Consider the following 21247-nt stretch of genomic DNA (forward strand, 5'->3'; position numbering starts at 1 on the left):
CGTCGCCTCTTCTCTCTCCTCTCCACACAGGAAGCAGGCAGCCTCACTCCCCTGTGATTGGCTAGGACGTTGACCCCATAGGCGTCTATGGGGGGGGGGGGGCATTTTCTCTATGTAGGTTGCATGTAGAGAAAATGCATAGTGTGCATGACTAGTTTGTTTGGTCGGCCCTGGGGCCGACCAAACAGTCAACGCCTAGAACAGTGTGCTAGCCACTCCCCCCCCCCTTCCCGGAGTAGGACCGCCCACCGGCCCAACCAAACCCTGCCTTCTGCTGTCTCGCAGTGTGAGAATCAGAAACATAAAATTGTATTCATAATACCATTTACTGTTTCTGCTTCTCGCACTGCGAGAAAGCAGTGGGGCAAGGCTCCTCCGGCCACATGGAGGAGCCGCCCCTGGACTTGGCCCCAGCCCTACTAGCCCATCTGCAGTTTCCAGAGCTCCTGCGCCAGAAGTCACCCTCTCTTACAGCCAGCGGCCTCCAGAACTCTGGAAGGACTGACTGCCTTCAACAAAGACCGGATCTCCTGTGAACAGCAGCTCTGTTCAAAAGAAGCTCCCAAGACAGACTCTGAGCTTGCTGAGGACAAAGAAACTTGACGCCTGAAACCACCACTGCACCCGATGCCTACGGCCCGAATCCGGGTGGCCCATCGGTCCCTGCGAGGTCCCCCAGCGATCCAGAGCCCAAGTCCACTGTGGGTTGACTCCTCCAGGATTCCCGACGTCGACTGCAGGCTCTGCACGAGACCCTCCCCAACAGGATGTGCCTCGGTAAGGGGAAATCTGACCTCAAAAGACACCCCTACATCCAGCTGCCGTGCGTCCTGGAGAAAAGAATCCGAGGTTCACCTACGTCCCAGAGCACTCCAGCTTACCTGCCCAGCTGTTGGTTCCTCCTGGAAGTCTTCCTGGCCCTCTATCCCCCATTGGATAACATTGGGCCTCAGCACTCAGCACCCAGCCACCCTAGTGCCGCTGAGGGTGTTTCAAGAGTGCATCCTTGACCCTGGGAGAACCCTGGTTCTAACCCCAGAATACCTACTCCTACAACAAAGTACTTACCTGTTAACGGATAACTTAATTTCTCTCCATAGGAATACATTGACTATTTTTCCTTGAACATTTTTTGAAGTATGGAGTTGATTTGTATGAAAACCTTAAAAAGTGCAACTGCACAAACACACTGCACAAAACATTTCTATAAGAAATGTCCCAGTGTGATATCTAGGCATATCACACTGAATAGAAAAAGTAACTTAAAAAGTAATCTGAAAACTTACAAAGTAATCTGTAAAGTAACTAAAAAGTAATTTTGACTTACCTGTATTTCAATCAACTGCATTTGAAACTGCATTCAATTGTAAAACATTGCATAAGATTTTGCAAAGCATCTATGTCACTTACCTGCACCAGGCCTGGCTTGGTTATAGAAATAAATACAACTAATTAATAGTTTTTTTATGCAAACAATTTGGACTGAGTTCAGTCTTTGAGTGTGTGACATCATGTGCTGCCTGAGTGTGTACAACAAATGCTTAACACTACCCTCTGATAAAGCTTACTACTCGCCCACACTACCACAAATAGAGAGTAAGGTGCTATCCAAGTGGAGACAGCTGGAGTAGGGATGGGGCCACACGCCTCGGGCCACCATATCTCTGGCCACACCGAATGAATACTATGCCCCAAATACCAGGCTCTCCATCTTTTCTGCATTCAATTACAGACAGTTCTCCTTCATCCAGATGCCGATAACCATCATACAGAGTTTAAGTTTCTCTGCCACTGATAGCATGTTATCAAATATCGAAACGATGATCTGGGTGTCATCTGCATAGGACAGGACCTGAAAGCTGAATGACCACACCAGTTTTGCTTGCGGGCCACATAAAGATTAAACAAGCTAGGGCTGAGTGAGGGAAGACCCCAGCAGAAACCCACAGAGGAATTGAAAAGGCTCTGCCCTGAAGTCACCGCAACTTATGGTCTGGATATTATTAGTAGGAAAGGGACCTAATAGAGCCAGAGCAGTATCCCTCACCACTGTCTGGCCCAATCTTTGCACCAAGCAGGATGGGGATACCGTGACAAATGCCACTGACAGGTCCAGCGTAACCTGGATGGCCATGCCACCCTGGTCCACCTGGCAATGGATGTCATTTGCCACGGCAACCAGGGAAAGAATGGGAAAGGAAAAGTTGAAAAAAAGGATTGATTTCTGTATGGTAAGCACTCAGGAGAGAAATGATTGAATAAGACAAACAGTGTGATGATTGAGTGTAGTTTTGATAAGTAAAATAGTCCCTCATGCATGTCAAGAGAATCACTTCCCACAGGACAGTATGATAGGGCAAAACAACCAACGCCAAGAGGTAAGAGAGGAATACGCCTCTGGAAGGAGCCAAAGCCCACTCTATGCATTTGTTAAACAATTGGTAGCACTAGGTCTTGCAAACAGCTGCAGTGTCAATCGAAACCTAAAAAGAAAAGTTATCTGTTGGGTATGTTTTATTCTCTTTTTTATGTAGTCAATACATCTTGGTTTCTTTTGGACCTGTCAGTGATACCATGCACCTGCTCACTTTACATCTGGGGTGATTATGCATATAAATGTGATGTTGCATCAAAACGCGATTTCGTCTTTAAATATTTTTTTCCTCCTGTATGTAATTTGTAGTTCTAAAATTATTTCCAAACTTTTTTCATTTCATGAGATTTTGCATTTCAACTTTAGAGCATCTGCGGTAGTTACCGAACACAGTAAACTTCGCACTACTAGTTATTTTTTTATCCCTACACAAACAGGTGTTTGCGCAAAGATCGAAAAAATCCAGGGCAATCGTAATCCAGGCCTAAAGTGAAACCATCCAGGCTTAAAGTGAGACCACAACCCTGCTTATTTTACACCAAGGATGGGTTGGTACCTGAAAGTGATTTTACATCTAAATATAATGATTCACATAAATTCAAAGCCTGCTCCTAAATGCTTTTCACATGTATACTGACTTTTGATCAAGGATAATGTTGCACCTCAATTTACTGTCAACCAAATGGTGGTATTAGACCTTTTGCACTTAATTTAGCATCTTACTACCACATTTTCTCTGTGTACTGAGTGGTACCCCATTGCTGGCAAATGTGGCTGTCCTATACTGAACATGCTTCTCAAGATACAAAGCCTACACATTTTTCAAATGCTCAAAGTGAGCTTCATATCAGGTGACAGTCGAAGGCGCGGGCAACAGCACTTCAGCTTCCTGTTCAATCAAGCCTTTCCAAGCCTTTTACCCATTAAGCCTATCCAAATCTGGCTCCAAATACTACAAACACAAAGCCTTGATGACCAACCTGAAATCATTACTCTGGGACAAATACCATAGCCTCAGACTGGTCTACCTTAAGATTCAACGTCTTTTTTATGAAAGGCATATCCACCTGGGCATATACACTATGGCCTTTCCTCTTAGTCTCAAACAAAAAAAATCCTTTATAAGAAAAACGTGCTGTCTCAGATTACCATAACCACAAATAAAAGCTATACAGCCATTTATCGAAATGAGAAGGTGACAATCCAGTCCTCTGATTGCATTCTCCATATCTTGACCACATTATTTGATACCATGAAATCCCTAACAGCGTATAATATGATCACTGTCTTCCTCTTCCTCATCCTTACTTACCCGCCCTTACGAGAAGAGCAGTGGCAACAAGCCACACAGACCTCTTTTCTTGCTACCTGTGTGTGCATGAACATTAGCGAATAGTGATGAGGACTGAAAAATCTAAACATAGCCAGCTCCCGCCGAAATAACTCCTGCCGACATTATGTGTCACTAGCATGGTAAAGGCACATGCAAGCATTTAAAATAGTAGGTGGGGCTCAATATCAAGAATGGGAAGAAGTCCTTTCCTGAACATGGTACCTTTGATATGAAAGATTAGGGCATTTTCAGAAAAATTTGAAGGATCCCAAAAACAAGACAGATGCCAAGAAATGGCACATCTTCCTACAATGGCATGAGGAGGCACATAAGAGCAAATATGTATCCTAACTCCATGGGACATGAAATACTCAGGAAAAGCTGGAGTATCAAACTAGTCCCATTAGGACCAAAGTTAGGGTTTTTCCCTATCTATATTCCAAGATTACTGAACCACATGGAAAGAAGAGTGAGGAGCCCATGGAGGAAGATTTTCTGGTTATGCTCCACATGCAGAGGAAGCTAGAGTACAGGACTGAGAAATGGAGCAGTGCCCGCTGGACCGCTGGAAACTGCAGAATACAGAGTTGATGTGCAAGCGAGTGCCTCGAAACAACTGACTGAATGTAAAGCCCTAATAGACGGGTAGTGGTGACTACACAAGATGTCAATTCCACTACTGTGGGTCAATCTGGAGCGCAATTGTGTTATGTCCCTGCAGGGTACACAGTTTGTTGAGAGCACAGCCCTGCTATCACTAGAGAAAGCCTACGACGGACCACAGAGGATTGGCTAGCAGGCATTTGCCGTCGCCACCTTCTAGTGATTCCAATGAGTAATAAGAAGCAATTTCCCAATATTACAGAAAACCCAAAACAGCTCCAAGAGGAGTTGCAGATTGTGTCTGAAGTGTATAGACCCAACTGGGTGGATGCAAATCAGCTATTGGGATTGGCGGTAAAATAAGAGACAGATTGGTGGAAAAGTCGTCATGGTCAAGGACTGACCCTAACAATGATGAATCATTGAATGCTGCAAAGGAAACATTGATGAATGTAGTTGCAGATCTGTGTTCAATGCAGACCAATTGGGCCAAGATCTTGAATTTTTTAGCAAAGTAAAGGTAAAGCGCCCACAGATTGCTTAGACAGATTTAAAGATGTGTTTGAAAGGCATACCTTGAGATACTCTATAAAAATTGAAATGCAAAAGACCTAAGGTTCTTCATAATTGAAGGCACAGCAAAAACTATCTGCAGCTAGAATACCCTGCGGCCTGATATTAGTAGAGCGGGTCAGAAAAAAAAGAATAATTGAAAATTGACTAGTTGTGTTTAACCATATCATCTGCCATCTTTTCTTCTCAATTCTTCTCTCTACTTAGCAGTGGCAGGGGAAAATTAGAAGAACTCAGTGTTAAAAGTATGCTAAATTAGGAATATGAATCATATAACAATGTTGTTCTTGGGTCAAAACAATTGTTAGAGAGGAATAGAAATGTAATACTGTAATCTAGAGTAGCACATGTCCTTTCAACCCCTTTCTCCTACCATAAATCCACACAATTCTACAAACTATTTAATAAACGGATTGGTTTTTGAAAATGACTTTTCTTTCAAATAAGACTGTATTCTCGTACTTTAACAAGCATTTACAATGCAATAGGTCTCGCATTTGCAAAAGTTAGAGCTATTGGCATTGTAAATGACAAACCTTTTATTTAGGTGTTGGTTTTGAAAACATATAAATAAATGGCATTGTCATTTACAATGCCAATAGCTTAATCTCTCGCAAATGCGAGACCTATTGCATTTGCAATGCAATAGGTCTCGTACTTACGTGAGTTTGAGCTATCGACATTGCAAATAAGAATGCGTTTTATGTAGGTTTCAAAAACCAAAACAAATAAAGGGCATTGTGATTTACAATGCCAAAACCTCAAACTCGCGTAAATGCGAGACCTGATGCATTGCAAATGCTTGTTTATTAAAAAACAGGCAAGCTAAGGGAGAAATACATTCTTACACTACTTTTAAGGCCGAAGTGGCAGAATAATCTGTCACATGCCATCAGAGCCCTAGTGAAGGTGTTCGAGAATAGCATCTCTAGGGTGGAATAAAGTTTGAAGACGAAAGATACTGTTTTGAAGAGTGACATTAAAGGAGAAGGTGACAATTGTGAAGGGGTTCTGAAATTGGGACAGGATATACTTAACAGACTTGGGGTAAATAAGACAGTCAGTCTAAAAGCTACTGAAATAACGCGTTTCCATTAGGCGAGAGACTGTGCTGTAAATAACCATCAGCGAGTGCACTTCATCCACCCAGCAACCAATGTGCAATTTACTGCACATGCATTAAAAGGCCGACTGCTTTCCATTTGGGAACTAGTCAATTAATCTAACGCAACACTCTCACGACAACCTCTCTCTGGAGGTGCTGAACGGAACCGTGAACTCATACCATCAGCATTAAACACTACAAGAACAGAATCATAGGAAAAGTTTTGGGTTACAACTTCTAGCTAAAACGGCATCTGCAAAATACATTAACAAGTAATCACAAATCTATAACCAAAAGTTCGTAATAGTGAGTAAGATAGAGTGTTTTAGAGTGAGTGAGTAAGAGAGACTAAGTGTGTGTGAGTGAGTTTGAAGGATGGAGTTAATCGACTGAGTGAGAGACTGTTTTAAATGTAGTTTGTTAGTGACTGTGATTGAGAGAGTGGTCGAGTTAGTGAGTGCGAGTGAGTGATTTAGTGATTGAGAGTATGAGAGTTAGTGATAGAGAGTGGTAGAAGGAATGAGTTTGAGAGTTTGATTTTGTGAGTGCGTTATTGATCTTGTGTGATTGAGATTTTGTCTGCAATAGATTGTTATTGAGAATGAGTGAGTGTGTCCATTAGTTAGTGAGAGAGAGTAGTAGAGATAGGTAGTGAGGTAGAGTTTGAGTATTAGTTATTGATACAGCATTTAGAGGTAGTGATATCTTTTGGTAGACGTAGTTTGTTATTGATAGTGAAAGAGTTTGTTATTGTGAGTTTGTTAGTGAGAGTCAGTGAGTTATTTAGTTAGGGTTAGAGTGTGCTATAGTTAGTTATTGAGAGAGAGTTGGAGAGTTAAATAGTGAAAGTGAGTGTGAGAGTCAGTCATTTTTTCAAAGCGAGTGTGAGACGTAGCTATTTATTGAGAGAGAGTGTAATAGTTATTTATTTATTGAGAGCATGGAGTTAGTTAGTTAGTGATAGAGAGTGTTTGAGTTAGAGAATGTGACCGAATGGGACAGTTAGTGAGTGAGACATAGTGGGTGAGAAAGTTAATTAGTGAGAGTGAGTTGATGAGTTATATATCTAGTGAGTGAGAAAGAGTGAGTTATTTAGTAAGTGTGAGATATTGGGATAGTTTGTTATTGAGACCGAGTGCTCTTTTTGCCTATTGATTAATTAATCGAATTACTGTGCATGTATATCGTAAATAGGATATACGTTTATATTACATTTTAAATTGACTAAAATATTATGAAAATGAAGTCTACTGCAAAGAAACGGGAACCTTCAATTCCTCAACAAAACAGTAGAGGGCAGTGGTGGACCTGCTTAAGAAATCTAATCGGGTTGGTAATGCAACTCCATCTATCTAATACCAAGGAGGGCAAGCCATATGAAATCAAAGTAAACTTCTGAACCTGCGGAGTAAGGACTATGCCAGACTCCAAAACTGGAAAGGTCTGTTTTAAAAACGGAGAAGGACCACAATTGTGAACGGCCACACCAGAGAGCACAAGTTTAAGCGGGGAAAAAAGCAAGATTACAAAGCATTGTGATCACTGGTAGCGGCCACAGAGGAAATAAGTGAAAGTTAGAAACGGCAGCTAAACAAGCAAGTCAAGTCAGTGTTCCTCAGCTCAGAAGGGCATTAATGGACTACGCCCTCAAAATTTCAACTACGCCCTCAAAATTTCACACGGTACGCGTAAACATTGTGGCAAAAGAATATCAATTCACTACCTTGAAATCCAATGAAATTAAATGCGGACGGGAAATGCACTCGGCATTGCGGGGGCGGGGTGCGCATTCGTTTGAAGTGTGAAGCACGGGCGGGGGAGCGGATCCCTTTGAAGTGAAGCTCTCGGCATTGCTAGCATTGCTGTGGCGGTTCTGATGCAATGATGTGAGGCAGGCGGCTCGGAGATCAAATGGAAAGCGCATGCACGGGCACATGCACTCCGCGCAATCCGCCTGGTTTAGCTTTCCTGGTTTCAACTCTATAATCTCGACATCTGCAACGCCAGAGGCATTGGCAGAGGTCAAGACCTAAAAAGGATACTTGGGATGTTTATGGAGTGGTGCTGAGCTTCGGCCATCTCTCCATATGCAGTGTGCATGTAAGGCAGCTACAATTGGTTTACCTACACAAGCGGCCCTAAATGTCTGCGCTCGCAACACAGACAATATAAATACCTTTGTTCCTTTTAGGATGCCGGAGCCTGACAGGCAGTGGGCCAGAGAAAGACTATCAATAAGGGAAGGATGCATGGACCTGAGCAGGACAGATCGGAAGCTCTTAGTAAGCGGCCACCTATTCCTGCTATGCCTTGCCCTGGGGACACTTTGCTGTTTATTCATGGCTTTTGTTGGCATTGGACCTGTATGGGGCCTTACAGCAGAGCATTGACTCAGCATGGATGCCCAGAATCCTGAGCCTCATGCAGGCCCTGAATAGGGCAATACTAAGATACCTAGTATTGGGTCTCACTGACCGGCACATAGGGGATACCTGGGTTCACTGTGGTACTGACTGCCATTGGCTAAATGATATAAACAGTAATGAGGGCTTGAAACAAACTATGATGCTCCAAAAACACTTGTTTGCTGAGAGTTTGTCTGTTTCTCAGTCTTGGGAGTCAGTGCACCATCCGCTTTGTTACTGACTTGGGCTACAAGGCTTTCCTGAACAGCAATCATCCCATAACAAAAAGATAATGTTTTCCAGCAGATTCAAAGAGGGCATGTCCACATCCTGACAGAGGAAAACAGTTATGTAGTGGGCCTGGTCTTTATCTGAATGAGGCTGTTTCACATTGAAACAATTTCAAAGAACCACTGGAGTCATATTGAGGGGGGAGATGGGAGAGGGGAGAATAACAATCAACACAAAGCAATGTGACAAAACAGTGAAAATAATAGACAGTCAAGAACAAGAGTCTAGTAAAAGCTACTTTTGTGCAGTTCCAAACAGATTCGGATGAGTTCTGGAGGCAGGAATGTGTGAAGAAGAACATTCATGATCAGATGGGAGAGGAAGATAAGGTGGAAAAAGTAGAGAATTAATGTTCAGATGGGACATGGTGATAATATGAAAAATGTAGATAATTAATGATCAGATGGAGCAGAAAGGAACAACATGGCATAGATTAACTGTGGAATATGAGCGAAATAAGGGTTTCACACACCCTGTAACAGTATCTGTGAGATGTAACCTTGCCTACTCATTGGTACTGGGCTGAGGGCACCATACACCTTAAGTGCATTTCCACTTCGGTGGTACGGAGCCTTTCCTAACCACTCGTGAGTCCCAATGGGGCCGTCAATGTTCACAAGCCGCAAGTAACTTGTGTACCTTAAAACCTCTGTTGTAGGTGCTAACCTGCGAGTACTGCAACTGCATTGACATTTCCTAAGTTTGTCCTGTGATTCTTGGTGCAGAGATCACTCTTGCCAAAGGTTCTTGGTAACAAATGATGGCGAGTGCTAAGAAGGTCCAGGGCTACGCTGTTTTTTTGGTTGTATGACGAAATATTACTATAACTTTATTTCTTCTGGGCACTATGATCTCACAAATTATGTGATTCGAGATGTTATAAGTGTTGTTATAAATGGTATGATTTCACATGGTATAAGTGATGTAATATAAAAGGGTATACACAGTGCATGGTGAAGTGTTATAGTTGTGTGGTTAGTGAGCTGAAAATAGGGTGTATAGAGGTGCGCTAGAAATAATAATGTGAAGGTTGTGCATAAATTCTAATTGTAAGGTTTAGCTATAATTTCAGAATTTCTAATGTTTGTGTAGTTTAAGTTTGGTTTGTATAGAAAGAATATATACATTTTCCTAACTATAGCTAAGTTGTAATCTTTGTTTTTTTCCCATTGAATAGATATATGTATGTATGTATGTACAAATGCACACACAAACACATACATATCAAAGATAATATATATATATATAGATATATTATCTACATATATATATATATATACAAATATAATATACATTACATTGAAATATTTTATCAATTGAAAATAAATGTGAAACATTTTGTACCCTATTACTTAAAATGTTAACAACCAAAAAAACAACGTGAAATAATATATTTCTTAAAATAATACTTTAAAATTAATGATTATATGAAAAACTAAAACATAATATAATTAATCAATACCCAAACTATTCAAAATAAATTAATAATACACAAATTCGATCAAATGTATCAAATTAATCAACAATTAAAAAAATTAAAAAATGAAATTATTTATCAAATAAGTGTAAAAAAAGAATTTGCATAATAATCAAATCAACAAATTAACTTTTTTGATTTTTTTTCATCAATTGAAAAATAAATATTTTAAAAAACGTCCCATACTATTCTACAAACCCAACAACCTGCTAATACAAGCATTGGCATAGCCAATATGTCTTGCTTTTGGGACCTTACAAGTATTTAGTTATGCAGCACAATATCCTTAGTGCAACAACACCAACTGTTGCATGGCTAAACACTTATAAGGTCCCAAAGGCGAGACCTATTGGCTATGCCAAATCCTTGTTTATATTTCCCACGTCCTCGTGCTTGTGCTCGGATATAGGAAGCAGGACACAAACATAGGAGGCCTTCAGATAAGCTGCTCAGTGACATGACAAGAATACGCTGTGCACATGTGTATTGCATTATTTCCATGTCTTTCCACAATGAAACCATTCCTATTTGAATTGCCGGTGCGTGTTGTCTATTATTGCGTTTGCCTAATGAAGCGTGCTACTGGAATATAGCCCTCACCCCGGGATCAGTATATGAGTGAATACACACCCTCTGGCCTGGGGTGTGACGATAGTACTCAGCAGGGAACAGGGCCATTGTGTGTTCTAGGACTACTGAATGAACACAACACGGATTTGAAAAAAACATGAAGCACCCAACATATCCGGAAATCACATTTATAGGATACAAATTCTCCTTTTTAAATGTATTATTTAGCTAAAAGTGCGGGAAATAAGATGTGATAAGATCTCTGCTGAGCACTAGAAACCACAATCCTAGACAAAGGGTGTGCATTCAGAGTCAAACTTGCATTGTCTAGCGTGGGTTGCTGACAGCGCACTTCCATGAAGGAGGCTGCTGGCTGCCGGATGTTGTTAGGGAATGTATGTCTGGAAAGTCCGGAAATAAATACTGTATGTTCTGCGCAGTAACCTACCAGTCCTCCGCCTCGAGCAGGCTGTTTTCCTCCTCCCTCCCCCTGTCACTTGAGACAGAAGGAAAGCGAGCCGCTGTAAATGACTGTATGACCGCTTTAGTAGCAGAGCTCGGTGCTGCCGGGGAAGTGGGAGATGTTTCCGTGCCTGCTGTCACGAAGGCCGGCTGCTGAAGTGTGCTTGGCACCCACGCTGTGCGAGCTGCGGGCTGAAAGGCTCTGTGTCTGCGGGGCCTGCTTTCTGCAGGTAATATGCTTTCATGTATAATTGAGGAGTTGGGCCCAATGCTGCTGCATCGCCATTCCACTCAGGTTAATCTTTTATGAGGTACCTGCGCCTAGCCCAGGCGCTTGTGACACTCCTCCTTATCCAGCTGCACTTAAATAATGTATGCGTCTTCCCTTCAGCAAACCATTTTTTTCAGTCTTTCAGCAGCAGCACGGGAAGGGACCACGTTAGTGGGCTTGGCTGGCTGAAGATTTACGCTTCGCGCTCAAAGAAAGAAAAAAAAAGTTTGAGGAGAGGCAGCAGGGGGAGGGAGAGAGGAGGGGGCCTGCTCCTGTTTCCCTTGCGGGAGCAAGCTTTGAAACCATCTGGTAATTACAAACAGATGGTTTCAAAGCGTGCTCCCACAAGGGAATCGCCAAATGTGCACGTGTTGCCATTCAAAGCAATGCGTGCACGTTTTTGCCTGAAATGGTGCATCGATTGCTAAAAGTCTTTTTCCTATGCAGCGCATGCGCGCTGCGTAGGCGAGACCTAAAAAACGACATTGGAATACATTGAAATAAATGTTTTTAAAAAAACTTTATGTATGTTGCCAGATTAAAAACAACTACACTGGCCATAATTACACATTCTAATTACAAATATGACAATTATGACAATATATGTCACAGAAACTAATGACTGAACAAAATAATTAGATAATGAAATTGAGTAAAAATATATTTAAAAAAACAATCTAAAATGCTTAAATAAACTATATTCTTACCCTCACCATTCTGTCTCACTATGTTCTTATGATCACAATATTTTTTACAATGTATTTGTGTCAATTGATATTTTTGAAACAATATATTTGAGGAACACACAGATTTTCAGTAAGTTAAATGGCACCAATGGTTTAAGTTTGATTTCGTATTTAGTAATTACTATGAAAGAAATACCTTGCAAAGCTTAAATAAAAAGCGGCACAAAGGACTTTTTCAGCACTTTGGTGACATACGTTAGCATGTATGGGAGAAGGGTAGAACGTTAGATAGTACAAAGAAATCCCAGCTCACATCTAATAATATCTGGTTAGCCCAGTGGCAAGGTGTTCCTGAAGACCTAAAGTGCTTGGTGGCATTAGGGCACAGGGGGGGGGGTCGCCACCCAGCATCTGCTAGAGGGCAGCCTGTCCAGTTGTTGAACTTATATTAATAACTGATCAAAGGGCCAGAACCCAATAGTTACTTTTATAAACCTCCCTCCCTTGAATATGGCCAGTTAAAGCAATAAAAATAATGGTCTCTTTTATTGTACAAATGGAATGACTGCTCCTCACCCTTCCACCTAGCTAGTTGGTTCAGCCCCAGTATACCTGCTCAAAAAATGAATGTGTTGATAGAAAATATGCATTTTATAATTTGATTGTGCTGGGTATTGCTATGACAAATATATCACATACAAAATATATGCTTGAAATTCCTGACAATGAATTACCCTCCAGAACACATTTTCAAGAATGAGATGAACTTCGCCTTCAAGTGTACAGTAGCATGGTGAAGGCTCTCTATTTCATTTGCTTGTTCTTTATACATTAGTGGAAGACAAACTGACACTTACTGTGACTTGACATCTGCAGACTGAATTAAACCATGAGGGAGAAATACTCAAAAAATTGACGTTTCATAAAAACAAATAAACTGGTGATCTTTGCTAAGCTTTTTAAAAACCCTCACAGCCTGAAAATAGAAATATGGTGACCACTTTTCAAATAAGTATTAGCAAAGCTATTCGGTCTGGTTTTAATGTGCTCACCTAAAAGGTTGTATTAGATGTCCGTAGGTAAAAGCCCCTGGTGTACCATACCAAAAACGTAGTGGGCGTGGAATACACCCATTGCTTGTCATTGATTTTATTGTCACACTTATTTACTTGATCCTTATTGGAAGGTTTGCCTTCCTTTTCTTGTGTTTGTCCCTCTCCTGGGGCATATCCTCTTTACCATCCTTTTATTGGCTGATGTGTATTCCTACACTGATCGCTTTTAGGGAGATACTATTCTTCTCTTTCATTCAGCACTCCATGAGAGAGTATGTGTTGTCTTTAGGTCACTCATGTGATGCTTCCTTTCCTCCCCTCAAATACCTGTGCTCTGTGATGCTCTCCCACCTGCCCAGCTTGTCAACTTACTGCTACAGGTATATTTTTTCCAATGTTTGACTAAAGAGCACAGAAGACTTTAAGCGCTGTTTTTGCTTTATCTCCTGCATGCTGGCGCCTATTACACAAAAGCTCGGTTTTATGTTGCTGAGGAGGGACCGACTGCTGCAGTCACTCAGTTGGTGGTTGAGACAGAAGATGTAATTAACATGACTGAAAAGGATCTCTCACTTCTCCTGGAGGCCCATAAAGGAGTGTTCTTTTATCCTGGAGGCCCATAAATCTGCACCCACGTCTACTACCTAGGACAAAATGGCTGGAGCTTGTTTCAGTTCTGTGGAAAGTAAATTAGGCCATCGCAAGGGGTTTTCTTTAAACATCAGACCTATTGCCTTTCCTTTGGAAATAGGCCTCATCTTTATAATGAGAGTGTCAAGCAATTGGTGCGAAATTGTACACTGAATTCAATATTTTTTGTCTTTATAAATGGCGTGATTTATTTTTCAATTACTTTTCACTATGGTTTGTTTTTATTTACAGAGCTAAGATCAAGTGGTTAATTTTACAAAAATGTCATTTAACTAGCGCAAAAGTGGTTTTTATTTAAAGCTGTGATTCGGCAGCAATTGGCTAGCTTGCCCTGCAAAAAAAATTAAATATAATATAAAAAAAGGTTAGCAGGTGTCATGGGGGCAATGGAGGAGCAAGGGGGGGAGCATGTGAGGAAATCAATGTGGGGTGGGTGAGGGTATAAAATTAAAATAAAACAGGGTGGGGAGGGGGTGGGAAAAGCTGCACACGAGGGAGACAACTACACAAAGTTTGATTTTGAGGGATAAGCACATGAGGGAAAGGGCAAGATAGAGCACAGGGGCAGGAGAGTTCAGTGTAAGGGAAAATCATAAGAGAGAGAGGGCAGCGCACCTTGGAGAGAGCAACATTGAAAATGGGTTAGATATTGGGTGGGGGAGAAATATATGAGGGCAAGAATTGGAAAACACGTGCACTCTCATGGAATGTTTAACCAAAAATAAACAAGCATTTGCAATGCAATTGGTCTCGCATTACTGATAGTTTGAGGTATTGGCATTGCAAATAATAATGCAATGCCAATAGCTCATGCTTTCAGTGATACCAGACCTAGTGCATTGCAAATACTTGCATAGTGAGCCAGGAACCAGCATTGTATGTCTAGGTGCAGTACCGCAAGCTGCTCCTAGAGGTCCAAAGTGAGCAAGGCACCAGCACTGCATGTCTAGGTGCAGTGCCACAAGCTGCTCCTAGAGGTCCCTAGTGAGCAAGGTACCAGCACTGCATGTCTAGGTGCAGTACCGCACGCTGCTCCTAGAGGTCCCTAGTGAGCAAGGCACCAACACTGCTTGCATATGTGCAGTACTGCAAGCTGCTCCTAGAGGTCCCTAGTGAGCAACATAAACTTGTAGTCACATATAGTACTGCACCTTAAAGAAGATAAGGTAAATCCACCCTACCCATAATGCATTGCATGCAAGACAGTACCACAAGTACATTCAAATAGATATGTTCATATATACATGCATTAGCTTTGAAATTTGACAAAAGAATTATTAGATTAATTCCGGATTAGGTTGTACTCTATGTGGAGCTGATGAAGAGAAATTTATAGAAGGTCATATGTAAATGTGAGATGTGCTAGTAGGTAAAGTAACCACTGCCAACCTAGTTTAGGACCAAGTGAGTGTCATGTCTGAAGGCCTTTAAGAAAATAGTGCCTTGAGACTGTAATTAAAACCTAGGGCATAACAACACATGTAACAGGGTGTGTCCTCATGGGAGGTTACAAGAAGAGACAAGGCAGTACTGAGGAGTGACTGCTAAGCCTAATGACCAATTTAAGCCACCATTTACAAAGGACGGGGACAGGAGCCAATTAAAAGATGGGTAGGTGAAGCTTTATCCCCATATCGTGAATACAGCATGTCTCGAAGAGACAGAGCAAGCTCTGCCTAGGGTAGACCTAAAAAAAGTTGTTCTTTAACGGGCAGCAGAGGAAGGATAAAATACACCCAATAAAAATAATGTTAAAGAGGCTAAACTCCAGAGAAGAGACAAACACAAGAAGAGGAAGGCAAGCTATCTAATAAAAAGCAAGGAAAAGTTGTGATAACAAAGTCAAACATTGGTAAGCAATGGGTGGGCTGCAAGCCCACTGTAAGTTCTTGGTAAGCGCAGGAAAGGTATTTTGCAAAAACACAGAATGTGCAGTTTGATAAGCAAGACCTAAAAATGGACTGAAATTGGACCTAGAATTTACCTGTGGCTAAGATTAATTCAAGCATTTTACTCATAATTTTTTTTGCTTATCTTATTTTCAGTTACCACGGTGATCACAACTATCATAACTCCTTTGTTGGCAGTTGGTGTTGTGTCCACCCCCCCTGCCATGATGGAAGCTATTGTTACTGCTGTGGTTCTTATTAGTGTGGCAGCTGTTGTCCCTGATGTGGTTGAAAGTATTGTCAATGCTGAGGATCCTCTGTTGTGGCATCTATGTTGGTCTCCCTGTCATGATTGCAGCTGAGGTCCCTGCTGTGTCACAGCAGTTGCAGCAGCTGTGGACGCTTCTGTTGCAACAGCTGTTGTTGCTGCTATTTTTCCTGCTTGATGTGGAAGCAGATGTGGTTGCTGCTATTGTGTCAGCTGACATCACAGCTGAGGTTACTGCTGCAGTCCGTGATGTTGTGGGAGCTCTTGATGCTGCTGTGCTCCCTACTTTATTGGCAGCAGTTGTTGCTGCTGTTGTCCCCGTCTTGGTGACATCTGTAGTCACAACTGCTGTCCCTGTTGTGATGGAAACTGCAGTCACTGCTGATGTTGCAGCTTCACATACAACTATTGTTTCAGGTGTTGTTTCTACTATAGTAGTGTCTGTAGCCCAAGCTACTATTGCATCTGTGGTCCTACTGTGGTAAAAGCTACTGTTGCTTCTGTTGTTGCTGCCCTGTTGATACTATTGTCCCTGTGATGGTTACAGTAGCTATTACTGTCCTGATCCTTACCATGGTGGTAGCTGTAATACCTGCTCTATTGTTGAAAAGGAAGCTGCTGCTGTGGTCCATCCTTCTCTTGCAGCTGTAGCAGCTGCTGTTGCTTTTGTTGTGCTGGTTGTAGTGGCAGTTGTAGACGTTGTTGCTGCATTGATTTATGCCGCTGTGTTAACTGTACTTCTATTTCCCCTACTGTTGTTACAACTGTGGTCACTTCTGTTGTCCCTGTTGTGCTGGGAGATGCGTTTGCTGTTGTGTTCCTGCTACTGTGGCATCTGTTGTCCATGCAATTCAAGCAGCTGTGATTGATGCTATCATGACAGCTGTTATTGCTACTAAAGTCCCTAGTGCAGTGGTAGATGTGGTTCTGCTGTAGTCACAACTATGGTTGCAGTTGGGGTTACTGCTGTCTCCCTGCTGTTGGGGCAACTGTTGTCCTTGCCACAGTGAGGCGGTGGGTTTTTCCTGTGCTTTTAGTTTTGTTTGTTTTTGTTGTCCCTGTGCTGGTGGCGAACGTGGCTACTATTCTGATTCCTGATGCCATAACCGCAGCGATGGAAACTCATCTATACTGTGGTTTCTAGTCTGCTGGAGACAAATTTTTACAGCTATTTAAGCCACTTTCTAGTGGTTGTGGGTGCAGCTGTTGTGGGCATCATTGAGATTTATATTTGCTATTGAGGTTCGAGCTGTGGCTAAGAGTACTGTAGTTGCTGTTGCAGTAGCAGTTCTTGATGCTGCTATCCTTGCTGTGGGTACAACTCTGATCATTGCTCTGTTCCCCATCACTTGGGCAGCTTGATCGTTCCCACGATCCGTACTGCATTACAGCTGTAAGTTCTTGCTGTTGTTGCTGCTTTGGTGGTGGTGGCTCCTGTGACAGATATACTGGCTGCTGTGGTAACAGATGTTGCTGTGGTGATTGCTGTTGTTATTGTTGCTGTTGAAGCAGTTGTGTCTGCAGTTGTGGTTGCAACTGCTATCCCTAAATTGCTGGCAACCATTGTTGCTGCTCTTGTTCCTGCTTTGTTATTTGTTGTATTCGCTGTTCTGCTTGCTGTCTTTAATAGCAGGGTTTACTGCTGTAGCCACGGATGTATTGGCATCTATTGTTGTCCTAGCAATGGTGGAAGCTGAGGTTTCTGCTGTGGTAACTGCTGTTGGAGCAACTGTGGTCGTTGCTGTTCTGACAGCTGTTGCTGCTGTGATCTCTGATGTGGTGGCAGATGTAGTTGTTGCTGTAGTCCCTGTTGTTGATGCATAGGACGTAACAGAGACAGCTGGGGCAGATTGGTATCAAGGAAAATCAGAAGTGGAATTACACAGAGAAAATATGTTTTTATTCCTCCTACCTCCTTACCAATGCTAAAACACTGTGCAAATTAACACTGTATACAAATTAACACTGAAAGTTTGACTACACATTCTCATTTTTTTCTATAATATGAGATTTAGCGGATATCTAAAGCTACCTCTTAACTGGTCGCAAAGCAATAGTAAGGGAAATAAACAACCGAAGCATTTTCATGCTTCTTTTAATTCAAATTAGAGAGTTTCAATAAGATTTTTTTAAAGACTCCTAAAAACCACTGTTGGTGGTGCATCCTATAAGAGACAACGTAGTATAGAAACTTACACTTACTACTATAAGTAGTACCAGAGAGGACGCGAAGAAAAAGAAATGACATGAAATAGGCAAACAGGTTTTAGTGTATGAGTGTCGCGGGAATAATGGTAATTAAATGAGATTAAATATGGCGGTACAGGCTCGGGAGTAACATTAAGAAATATGTATCTTGCAGACGTTTCAAGTCTACCCAAACTTGCATTCTTTCTATAATATGACAACAACCTAATGATGCTTTTTACACCTTAAGTTCACGAAATGGCGAATAAACTCTGGAATGGAAACACGTGCGTCGAAACAAACCGTGGCTGAATTATTGACCCGTCTGCTCAATCCCGGGGGAACTCAGGATGAGAATGATACGAAGAGAGCTATCCGACGACTTGGAAACCCCTGGGCCGCGAATGCGATGCTTTACGTGTTCACAAGAGGGACCGAAGAGGGGATTCTGGGGTAGAGTGATTTGCACCTGATATTGAATCGATGCTTATGTGCATGTCTTAATGGTTATTGTATTTATATTGTCTTTAAAAGTCTGTTTCTGCTGTAAATGTTGATCATAAAAGTTTAAATAAAACTTTTTTTTAAAGCATTCCGTACAAAGGATCTCCTGGAATCTATCTTGTCAAAACTCCTGCTTTTGTGAGAGGTCTACCAAATAGTTTTTCTTTTTACAAAATGTTCTGCTTTTCAGCTCTCACCCATCTCTCGCCCTTCTCCAACAAACTTTTCTCTCCCCCTCTCGCTGCTGTAGTTCTCTCGTTCTGTTCTGTATACACACCCAACATCATTGTTTCAAACAGGGACAGGCTTCACAAAGCTTCAACGAAAGCTGTTCTGAAGGAAAACGCGTCAAATGTGTTTTTAAAAGACGTGTTACAGAAGTGATTGGGGACATTCCATTGGACCAGCTGCAAATGGTTTCTTCTGGAGCCAGGTGGGTTTTTGGGCAAATAATGCACTGATCTGAAGAATATTCTAGGTGCATCTTGGAACTAGTCATTGGCCTCTGATTTGCTGATTTCACCCGGTATTGTTTGACCAGCCTACATTTCTCGTTTCTTTCTTCACGCAGGGCCCATTGAGTGCAATATTTAAATACCAGTATGCGGCACCAGAATCCACTTGCAACTGGTCAACTGGAATTTTCGGGGGGGGGGGGGGGGGGGTGTACCAGGCGTATACATATTACGCGTATCCAGATGTAATGCACCTATTCAGCCGGTCACGCTGGCCACCGAAGAGCTGCTACGATGTGTCGGGGTGAAATGTCTCAGGTGGAGGTTCTAGCGCCGCACACCCCTCCCCGTGCTGTATCCATGCTCACCGGGCAGCTATTTACAACCCAGGGGGGAGGAGGGGTCCGGTCGCTATGCGGACTCTCAGGCCAAGTCTAATTGTCCCAGATGCGGTCTTTAACAACGCTGCCAGGGTGGACGGGGTCACGAGCCACAAAAATATTCAAAAGCAGGAGCGCGCGGTCAGTGGCGGGGAGAGTGGGGCTGGGGCAGAGATGTTCCGGAAGAGATGAAGAGTCACCTAAAATGAACAAATAGCCTTAAAAAATATTTATTCTCAGACGTCCCAAAATTGGAAAAATTATGTTCGTAACACCACGGTGCAGAGGGAAGTTTACAAAGCATGCATTCGACATTGCAAATTTACAGCCAGGGTGCATGCAATACCCTAGATTGCGAAAATAGACACTACAAACGTAAATAACGTAACGTTCTATGTTGATCTGCGCTAGGAAGTTGGAGGGTCACTTTAATAAATTTTGTGCCGTTTTATATAGCACGAGCTCGACCCGAAGGGCTGCATTACAGGAGCACCAGTTACATTACACCAAGACACATCCATTTACTTTATATTCACAGTGGGAATAAGTGGTTTGCCAAGAATCCCAGGATGTTGAGCTGACACAGGACGGGACCTAGTTCCGCGAGCTCCAAAGTCGGCACCTCTAGTCGTTACGCCACATCCTACCCCGTTTCAATTTAAACCCTGACAATGTAGTGATTTCGGTAGGTATAGAGAGACTATTTAGAAAAAGTATTAAATACATGCGTATTTAGTATCACTGATGTTTTTTGGGCAGTTTGTATGTGCCTGTCTGCAAATCATGTTGACGGATGATCCTTTATATACACGCTCCAGGAAGGATTAATACGCGTTTAAGGACCCGGAATGTAATTTAAGAGTTAGGATTTTTTGCATCTGGGCAAGGAGAAATCTGTTCTGAGGCTGGCACTAAATCAAAACTGCACTCCATATAGTTAACCCAATAGTAAAGGGAGACGCAGTAGGCACAATATACAGAAGGGATGGTTGGGCACAGGAAATAATCCCCGTTTTACAACGAGGAGGCAACGCAGGGCTCAACTAGGTCTCAACTCGCCATTTCCTACCTGACAGCAAATCCGTTATTTCCTTTCTTCCAACTTTTCCGTTTTGAGCAGCTGCGGGGATGGAGCGCGCGCGGGGAGCTCCAGCTGTTCTCCCGCTCATTGGCATCCCTGAGAGAGGGCTGGATACACAGACCAGCGGCAGCCGATCCAAGGGGAAACACGCCCAACCGCTTAAGAAACAAGTTCGAAACAATCCCAACCCCCAAAAAGAAAACGGCAGGTCAGGAATGTAAATGGTCATTAAAGACTACACATCCCTAGTATTTAGTGCTGAGGTGGAAAAAAGGGGAGGGGGGCACTAGAGCAGGAATGCAATAATTGAACTGCTGGGGCCGAAAATGAATGTTTCAGCAGAAAGATGATCATTTCCATGTGTAACACTCAATTTATATCAATAGGACCCCAGAGACTTGCCAGGAGTTGAGACTGTTGCTGAAACACTAAGTGGTGTTTCCCTGGGGGTGGGCAGTCGCTAGGTTTAGAACTACCCCAACCCGGTTGTAATCCAATACACATTGGATGTTATCTCAAATGAGACTGCACCCAGTCACAGTGTCTATTCTCAAGATAGTGCCCGAGCTCAGTTTTCATTTATACACAATGATTTAATAACATATTAAAGAGATAATGGCCACCTAG

At 42.3% G+C, this 21247-nt stretch overlaps 1 protein-coding gene across 1 annotated transcript in view; it reads right to left on the reverse strand.

Moving 5' to 3' along the window:
* The window catches only part of LOC147709040 (uncharacterized), a 263194-nt gene extending 242449 nt beyond the window's left edge, over positions 1–20745 (reverse strand). The window contains exon 1 of the mRNA XM_086927643.1: positions 20609–20745. The gene's annotated coding sequence lies outside the window, so the exon portion shown is untranslated. The remainder of the gene's footprint in view (positions 1–20608) is intronic.
* Positions 20746–21247: the final 502 nt, after the last annotated feature.

The sequence above is a fragment of the Lissotriton vulgaris genome, chromosome 6 (assembly GCF_964263255.1).
Source record: "Lissotriton vulgaris chromosome 6, aLisVul1.2, whole genome shotgun sequence".
NCBI lineage: Eukaryota > Metazoa > Chordata > Amphibia > Caudata > Salamandridae > Lissotriton > Lissotriton vulgaris.